At 37.9% G+C, this 8,936-nt stretch overlaps 1 long non-coding RNA gene across 2 annotated transcripts; it reads right to left on the bottom strand.

The window, feature by feature from the left end:
• Positions 1–201: 201 nt before the first annotated feature.
• Positions 202–6,103, bottom strand: LOC117941728. Of its 2 annotated transcripts, XR_004655961.1 has the most exons (6): positions 5,889–6,103; positions 5,279–5,363; positions 3,079–3,148; positions 2,720–2,949; positions 1,096–1,239; positions 202–741 (listed from the first exon to the last, which is right to left on the bottom strand). It is a non-coding gene; the product is annotated as an uncharacterized LOC117941728 (long non-coding RNA). The 2 variants fall into 2 exon arrangements; XR_004655960.1 differs by having other exon boundaries at positions 202–1,239; positions 5,889–6,102.
• Between the last annotated feature and the right edge of the window lie 2,833 nt (positions 6,104–8,936).

Below are 8,936 nucleotides of genomic sequence, written 5' to 3'. Positions count from 1 at the left end.
CATTTTAATTTCTCACTCGTTTACAACTGAAAAAATAGATTAAAGCATTTATAAAAAGTAAGGAATTTGGTCCTGAAAAGAGTATATATATATATATATATATATATATATATATATATATATATATAGTACACACACACACACACACAACATGTTGCAGCATCAAGTAGACAATAAGTGCACAAGAGGACAACGTTTCCTACTACTTCACAATAAGAAGGGAGGTGTAATGATGATAGTATGGCCAAAAAGATGAAGGGAAAGATCTTTTCAGGTGTACAATGAGATGTAAATGTAACTATTGCTTATGCGATGGAGAACGTTCAGATTTACATATTTGTAGGCTAGAATAAACCTTTTCCCACCTGTGCACGCATACATGCAGTAATAGAGTTTTTTTTCATTATGGCTCACATTAGATCCTTGTCTGTCTCCCGATATCCAGATCCTAGGGTCAGATGAAGTTTCAGTTTTTTTTACTATTATGCACAAATCTACATCATTGCAAATGCATTGAAGATCTTATTCAAATCTTTTTTAATGAACCTTATCATAAATTGGGAAGTTGCTGTTTCAAATATAAGAAATTGTGGACCTAATATCTAAATTGAAAATTTAAATTAATTATGATTTGGTTGCATAGATTTTCAGTAATTGCTTAAAATTTGGGAACTCACCTTGGACTTGTAAATCTTCAGCTGTTTCCATGCTGCTAATAAAACTTGTTTTTTACTGTTCCATCTGCAATGGGGCAAAGGATGTTATCCCATGTGATAGTGTGGGCATTTTGCCATGCAGCAAAGGAGTTTAGAAGTATGGGATTTTTGGTGATAGTTAAGAGTATTTTTCTAAATGAGTAAGAAAAGGAAGTGCTTTTTTGGAAACACTCTTTAAGTGATGTCTCGCCTCGTTGTCCTCAGAGTGCAAACAGCACATATTTACCTGCAAGGTGATACCATTTAACATTGAGAAGATGAAATCCTCCCTTGGATTTGAGGCCTGACGGGTTGAAAGGGTAACTCTAGGGGATTTATCTTTTCATAGATGTCTGGACATAGATTTATTTAGTTTGTCAAAGAAAATAAAAACAGTTACGTTAGTCAAAACTTCCACAAATAATCCCTCATGTGGTCTGGCTACCGAGGACCCTCCACAGAGACAGAACCACCACAGGCCACAGTAAGGTTGGAGCTTGATGTAGCAGGTAGCCTGTGGTGCCAGAACAGGGTAAGATGTGTTCTGAAGGGAAAGTGAGAGAGAGAGATTAAGCTCGGTGACACTCATTTTGCTGCGTCCTGTTATATGTTGACATGTATGTAAACACTGGTGCTTCTGTACAGCATATTGTAGTTCCAGTCCCAGATTGTGGCGGTGTATACTATCACAGAATTGAGTGGAATCAACAACTTATTTGATCAATAACCTAACATAAAGAACTAAGTCAATAAGATTTTTGTAATTTTTATTTTTAGACCACTTCAGAACCTTAAACTAAGTTGTCTTTTGACTTAAAATGATTTAAGTTCAGAATTGACTCTTCATATTATGCTTACTGTATTTTTAGGTTTGTGCTTGTATTTTGAGTTTCTACTAGAACATGTTTACATGCTTTATATTCAGGAAACACAGTTTTTACTATCACTATCTGACTAAATACACCTGTAACAAAGCAGCTGTGACATCAGTTTTGGTCGAAAGTCCTGAGTGCTCATTTGAAGGCCCTGCCTGAATACAGCGGTGTGCATCTATCTGTGGATTAGGCATTTTGATACTTTTACAGTACTTTTACAACGCGGGACTTTCAATATTTTAAGTTGATTGAAATTAGTTTTTTCAAGTTAGTTTTTACAACTCTTAAGGCTACTTTGAAATAACGTATTCCAATTAAATCCTGTTAGATCAAAAATTTAAGGCAGCTTTTTAAGTTCAACACAGGTTAAAATGTTTAACAGAGTGGAAAATATATAGTAAATTTCAAATGATCCCGTGTCTTTACTTATGAGTCACTGATGTGAGATTGTTTTGACTCTTAGGATAGTGGCCAAGTGTGTTTGTTAAAAAAAAAGATACTTGAATATTAGTTGTTTTTACAACTTAAGGTCAAATTAGGCTTATTGATTTTTTTTATTACATGTATGAGATAACAGGTAATATTTAGAGAAATAACTTTATTGTTAACTGTAACATAGGATGTGTTTTCATGATGTGTTCTGAGCTCTATCAAAGATCACATAAATATAAGGAAATAATAATTCAATTTAATTTGTTTGCATTAATTCAAATTGCCAAACTATTGTTTTTCTAACAGTAATTACTTTAGTGCCATTGTATTATGAACATACATTTAAACAATAAATAAATAATATTAATTTAAACAATAAATAATTAGATATAATAACAAAGAGAAAATGCCCCTGACGTGTTTGATGTGAACACGCCTCTGATGATAATGATAATGACGATGGAAGAGCCCTTAATCATTAATTATATATCAATGATCAAACTCTCCATGTGTGTTCATACTGCCAACAACACATGAAAGGTCACCTGAGGTTAGAAAAAACTATCTTTGGTGGTGAAATGAATTACAAAAAAATTAATCACCTATAAAATGTGTCTATACCAGTGCAGGATTAATCTGCTGCTGGACACCAAATGCTCATTACAGTGTGAACACTCAGCAAGAATTTAGTAAGTACAGATGGGAGATGATACTAACGTTTTCCCCAACGTATACTGTAGTCTATGGTAATTTGCTTCTCTTCTCTCCTTCGTCTTCGCGTCAGTATACAGCTGTAGCTTGTGGTTTTATTGGCGTACAGCACAGGATGGTCTGGGAGAAAAAGCCTGCACATCTTGGATGGGTTAGCCGGCAGGAACCCATTTGATGCCATAAATACACAGTCGAATGGTGGAGAGCCTTCACAAACTCCATAATAGCAGTCCAACCTTCAATAGATCAAAATGTTGTGGTTAATATTTTTGAAGGAATGTCAAAACCTACAGCAAATGCATACCAAATAAATGAAATGGATGTGAACATTCCGTGTTGTTAATGAGTAGGCTGGATGCTTGAACCTGAGGCTGTTGTTAGTGATGCAAGCCTTAAAAATGCCGAAATCCCCACGTCCTTTAGTAGAAGTTGAACCTACAATCAGACGGCATTTTGTTGGTATAAATAAGAGATTTTCTGATATAAAAAACCTGGGTAAGTCTTTAGAGCAACTGAAACAATTAGGAAGACAAACCAAGATAAATGGTCTTATTTACAGTAAAATTCTGATTACGTACACCCTTATTTTGTCCCACCTTATTGATGTTACCCACCCATACCTAAGTTATCTCTAATGGCGTTTTTCCACTGCTGGTAACAGCTCGACTCGCCTCGTCTCTACTCGCCTCTACTCGCCTCTACTCGACTCACTCTGCGTCCGTTTTCCATTGCAGATTGAGTAAGGCCTCACCAAAGTCCTTAAGGCTGGTTACCAAAGCTACGCGTGATGATGTAATTTTCAACGCGACTCACAACAGCACGTTGGCTAATTGCCACAGCCAGAAGAATTTTTTTGTTTCAAAAAAAGCTGAAGGAAGCAACAAAAATCACAGCTGAAAAAAAAAGGAGTTTGGGAATTTCTACAAAGTTCAGACGTCGAAATGACTGTTGCTCGCCGACACAAAAGGCTAAGTTAAGTTTCCTGTTAACGTTAACTAACATTTGCATGTGTTAAGGGTCACAGTCAGTATTTAATAAAGTATTTAATAAAGTACATGAACTTTAGCAACCATGATTACACACCAAAACATGTTAGCTGTGTACTGATTGTGTTTCAGAGCATTCACGCTTTGCAAAATTGCCACCGCAGACCGTCTGGTGGGCGTTCGATGTACGACGGGTGAAGTCTGTGGTTCTGACCTGCTGTGCTTCGTATAATCTTTATGAGAGTCATGGAGAGGCTTATTACAACGACTGGGATGCATCTGGGACAGCAGAGCCGGGGGGACACTGTCACGGGATGCAGAAGAAGAACACTGGGATGTACGGGAGGGTTTGATGTTCTACTTGAAAAGCTAAATAAAAACATTTCTGTGATATGTTGTCTTGTTTTTTACAATGTAACAGTGTGCAATATTGGAAACAACATGCAAAAGCCCCGAATTGCCCTTGAAATTGAACAGCTGAAAAGTGAGAATAGTGCAGAGAGTAGAGAATCTGTCTGTGTTTGGCTAGCCTTTTTTTAAATGTTGCGTTTGTTCCAGGACACACACTGCACTCTTGTTTGCTAAAAACGCAGTGATCCGAACCGACCAGTAGACTGCAGGTTTCCACGTCACCTTTTGAGCTCGCCTCAGCTCGCATGGAACCTCGACTGAAGTAGTACTAAAAGTACAAAAAAGGCAAGTAGAGTCAAGGCGAGTCAAGCAGATACCATGCAGTGGAAAAACGCCATTAGTAATGTGTCATCCTTCTACCCTGGTGCTCAAGGTTGGATATTGCAACACTATTGGAAAGAACCTAAGTTAACATTTCAAGATTCTGTTTACCACATTTCAGCAAGCCCAACTGCACAATTAGGCTCACTCATTGCACAATGCTTTGACTACAACAGTTTGTGCAGAGGGGATGTGTTTTACGAGAACATATAGTACATGCTGAAGCATACATACTATGAGTTTCTACCACACCATGTCAAACTGGATTAGCATTTTAAAATGCTCCTTAGAGTTTTACATCCAAGGTCACTAGTTCAAGACATAAGGAAATTATTTGCTTTTTATCCCAAGAGTTAGAAGAAAAGGTTGAGTTAGCTAAATATATACATATATATACATCCATTAGCACCTCCAAAGCCAACAAATTAACACAAACAAAAATGTAATCATGAAAATTTGTCATTTAAGGGGAAGTAACTTGCTGTAATGATTACTTAGAGAACAACACCCATGGGTAGTGACTTCCTGGAGATAGGGGACCAGTGTGGTTGTAAGGCAACCTGTGGAGAAAACTGACTGCACAGAAACACTGTAACTACATGTAACTACCTCTAAAGTAATAAGGTAATCCAATCTCTTGAATCTGATTAAGGCCGGTTCTACTGATCGATAAGCTTGTTACTGAAGCAGCAGTAACCACTAAAATGTTTTGGCGTCTTCCTGAATCTCACAGCTAGAAATTCAACCGCCCACAGCTGCTCATGTCCACCATTATATCCTACTTTGTACAGGATGATGCGTCTAAGTAGGTTATTTCAATACTTCATTATGATTGTAGCGAGCTTACCTATAAGAAGGAAGAGAAGAAACAAAGAGATGTACATTGTGCTGATCCAGCTGACATTTGACAAAAACAGAACGTAGTACAGTCACTGAGGGAAAAAAATAAATGACATGTCCATCTATATGAGCACATGACTACATGTTACACTTTCAAATGACACTTAAAATGACCATTCAATCCAAATGCTGCAAGTGTTCATCATAACATCTTCATCTTGACAAGAGTAACAAATATATGTGCAGTTCTGGCACATACAGTATTTAGCTCTGGCTGTTGGACCATGGAAGGGAATTCTTGAATATAAGTTATAATGTGTTCATGAGCAAATCAATGCTATGTTTATATTGTTATTGATCCTCCCTTGTTGAGCAGCAGCAAAGTATTTTTATAAGCTTGTAAAAACATTAAACCATTAAATGAGATCATGCATTAGACTTGTATTTCACTTTTTATGAAACCATAACCAATTTCGAACCCTAATGTCATGATACACGTAAATAGCCTTCAGCCTAATTTAATGTTCAGACAACAGTTGCTGTGTTCCAAAAGGGCTCATGCACTTTCAAAAGAATATACAGTCAAAATACATGTGAAATGTATTCCATTGTCTTACCCTTGACTTGCTTTTTGTTCTTTTCTTTTCCGTCAACAGCAACAGGGGATGGCAGTAATCCCAGAATCAGTGTGATATACTGGCCAGGGCTGGGCTGGGCCTAATGAGGGAAGAAGCTGGAGTCGAGCCGGGTGGGAGGGTTAGATAGAAGATCGCCTTAAAGTGCTGCTGTACTGTGCAGTGCATCTTGTTTTTGTCTAAGTTCCATGGATCGTTGCTGATGCAAACATTTTTTCTTATTTTTGTACTTTGTTACTTTGTTTCTACAGAGTGTAGATATAGCGTTTTTTTGTGTGTGTTATTGCATTATTAAAACAGTGTGTTGAGAAAAACATTAGTCTACATAACCATCATACTGTAAAACTGTTCAGATTGGAGTCATTTTAGGCTATACCATCCACAGCCTTGTTGCACGATTGAACAATCCAAAGTTTCTTCAAAAGTGGCCATTTTCATTATCTAGCTTGGTAGTTCAAAGTGTGTTGTTGTTTCCCAAAGAGAACTGAATTGAAAAACGGCAATACACAGAGGTAACGGACATCTGGCACGTCTACTACCCACGGAATGTTAGGGAATTATCCTGGAAATTAATATTCAATGATCCAGGCAATTTTTCTGCCGCTATGGTTCACTCTACTGAAAAAAAGGACTTCTAAAGAAGTTGTGAGGTTGTGTGGCATCATGGGAGTTGGCATCAAGGGTTGTCATATACCCAGAATTAGTTTTGATCTATTCTGCTACCGCTCTAATAGCAAACAACTGGGTTAGTTATGAATATGCTGATAAACCTGTGATGTGTGCAGGTTATAAGCATTTACTCATGTTAGCATTTTCTGTTAACCCTTTCCTTTACGGGTTTACAGGTGCATAGCATTGGTGACAGACACACAGGATATTTAATCTGTTTTAAGCCCTTTGAACCTGTAATTCTTTGTCCTATGCCACTAACATACAAGTTCACTAACTCTGACTTTAAGCAATACAATTTGTTTTTTAAATTAATTTTAGGGGGTCTGAAATGCAATTTCAGACTTAACATGAAATTGCATGTTTCTTGAGCCCCCTAAAAAGGATCTAATATCGCCAACTCAGGTCTTGGTTCATGTAACCTGCATGTTTTTTCCAGCTAACTGGAAATAACTGGAAATGAAGTGTGTACTAGTCATTAATGCATTAGGACTAATGGATATGTGTTATAATATGTTTTCATTTCCTGGATCCTCCTCTCCAGAGAGAAATTAGAAAACATGCCCATGCCTTGACAAATGGAAAGAGAAATGCCCAACAACTGTGCCTTCTAACAAGATTAATTAAAAAAAACTCATAAAATGTTGTGGCCAGCAACCTGGAGATATCTGGAGATATTTTGATAATAATGCACTATTTCTATGGATAACTATTACTAAAGTAATACCATAAGGCTGCCCTTAAAATACAAAACAACTGGAAATCACAAAACTTTAGGTATCTTTTGGCTCATGAGCTTCTTTGTCAGATTAACTACGTTGTACACTTAAAATAGTCGTTAACCTTGCTCACAGAAAACAGCGGCCTGTACTACAATGAAAGTTCATTATACACAAGACATGGTTTTGTTATCTGCCTTCACCCTTACACCAAGAGTCTCATTTATCCAAATAAATATGTTAATTTGTCTGTTACATTAAAGCGACGTGCGAATTGTTTAATGCATCATTCAGTATTAAACAAAAACATATAAACATGTAAATCAGACCCTTGTTGCCATGGAAAACCCTGTAGAGTCTTCCACATTGCTATTTGTTCTATTTAAGAGGTGAAGCCGAGGTGAAGCAGTTAAACACTGCATTTCCGGGCTCCTGCGGACAGGGGTTACCAATCCTGGCAGGGATAAGCACTCGTCTCTCCAATATTGCCGCCAAAGCAAACAAAGAATGTCCTGAAGATAATATTTTGTTCCATAGTGTTCCTGGGATGAAAGGTAATCCCCTTTTAGTGGCAAAACGACTCATAAGCGTGTGCTCTGTGACCTGATGCTGGAACGGACTTTTAATTTACCCAAAGTAAGAGAGGGGATAAAGAAGAGATATAATTGGATGTCTGACACAATAAACAATAAGATAATCAAACTGTTTGCTCTGACCTTTCAAAAGGACACAGTAGGGTAACTCGCGCATCAGACTGCCTATTCTATGGACTGACAGATGACAGCACCATGAACACAACGGAACAATTATCATGCAGTCTTCAATTTGTTGACAATAATCTTCAGCCTCACTGCAAGTTCTTGGGATCTTACTCAAACCCTGAAACAACTGCAGAAACACTGTTTAAGTGTTTGAAAGACATCTTTGTAAGATTGAACATCTCTTTGGATTGCCTTCAAGGATAATATTTTGATGATGCAGATAACATGTTGGGTTGCTTTTCCGGTGTTCAGGGCCAAATGAAGGAAATAAGACCCCAGTTCTTGTATGTTCATTGCAGAAACCACAGCCTGGAAATTGTGCTGCAATAAGTTGCACATGAGGTGAGCCTAGTAGCTAAAACTTTGTACAGGGTGTTGCAGGTGTTATCAAAGAATCTGCCAAACGCAAACAGCTCTTTGAAACCCTTTTGGGCTGTAATAACATCACTGTCACATTGCGTGCACACCAAAGCAATTCAACTCTGCTGCGCAACGTACACTGTTCTCCAGTTTTGCCCGAACTGTGTATGGACACTTGAAAGCTTGAAAGACGATAGAGATGTAAGAGGGGAGGCAAGGGCAAAAATATCAAGACTGCACAAACAGGCACTCAATGGCTGAACTCTTTTCAACCTCTTCGGCTGCAAAGCCCTTTTCGGGCCCACTGAAACCTCCAGAGTGCAAAAGTCAAGTGCTCTTGGTGCCATTATTTGTATTAACCTGCTCAAGGTCAGAGATGGGGGTGGCTGATATGATAGAAAAGGTGAAAATGTGTGCTATACCAAGAATGGTCTGAAGATGCCAGATGTTGAGCCCAGAGTAAGTAGAACACCTGCCCGCTATTGCCAAGTTGTCATCCCTGAAGCTTTGTCACAGGCAAT

Source organism: Etheostoma cragini, chromosome 3, assembly GCF_013103735.1.
Source record: "Etheostoma cragini isolate CJK2018 chromosome 3, CSU_Ecrag_1.0, whole genome shotgun sequence".
In the NCBI taxonomy this organism is placed as follows: domain Eukaryota; kingdom Metazoa; phylum Chordata; class Actinopteri; order Perciformes; family Percidae; genus Etheostoma; species Etheostoma cragini.
The sequence above is the reverse complement of the archived record's forward strand: the minus strand, read 5'-3'. Positions and strand labels throughout refer to the sequence as shown.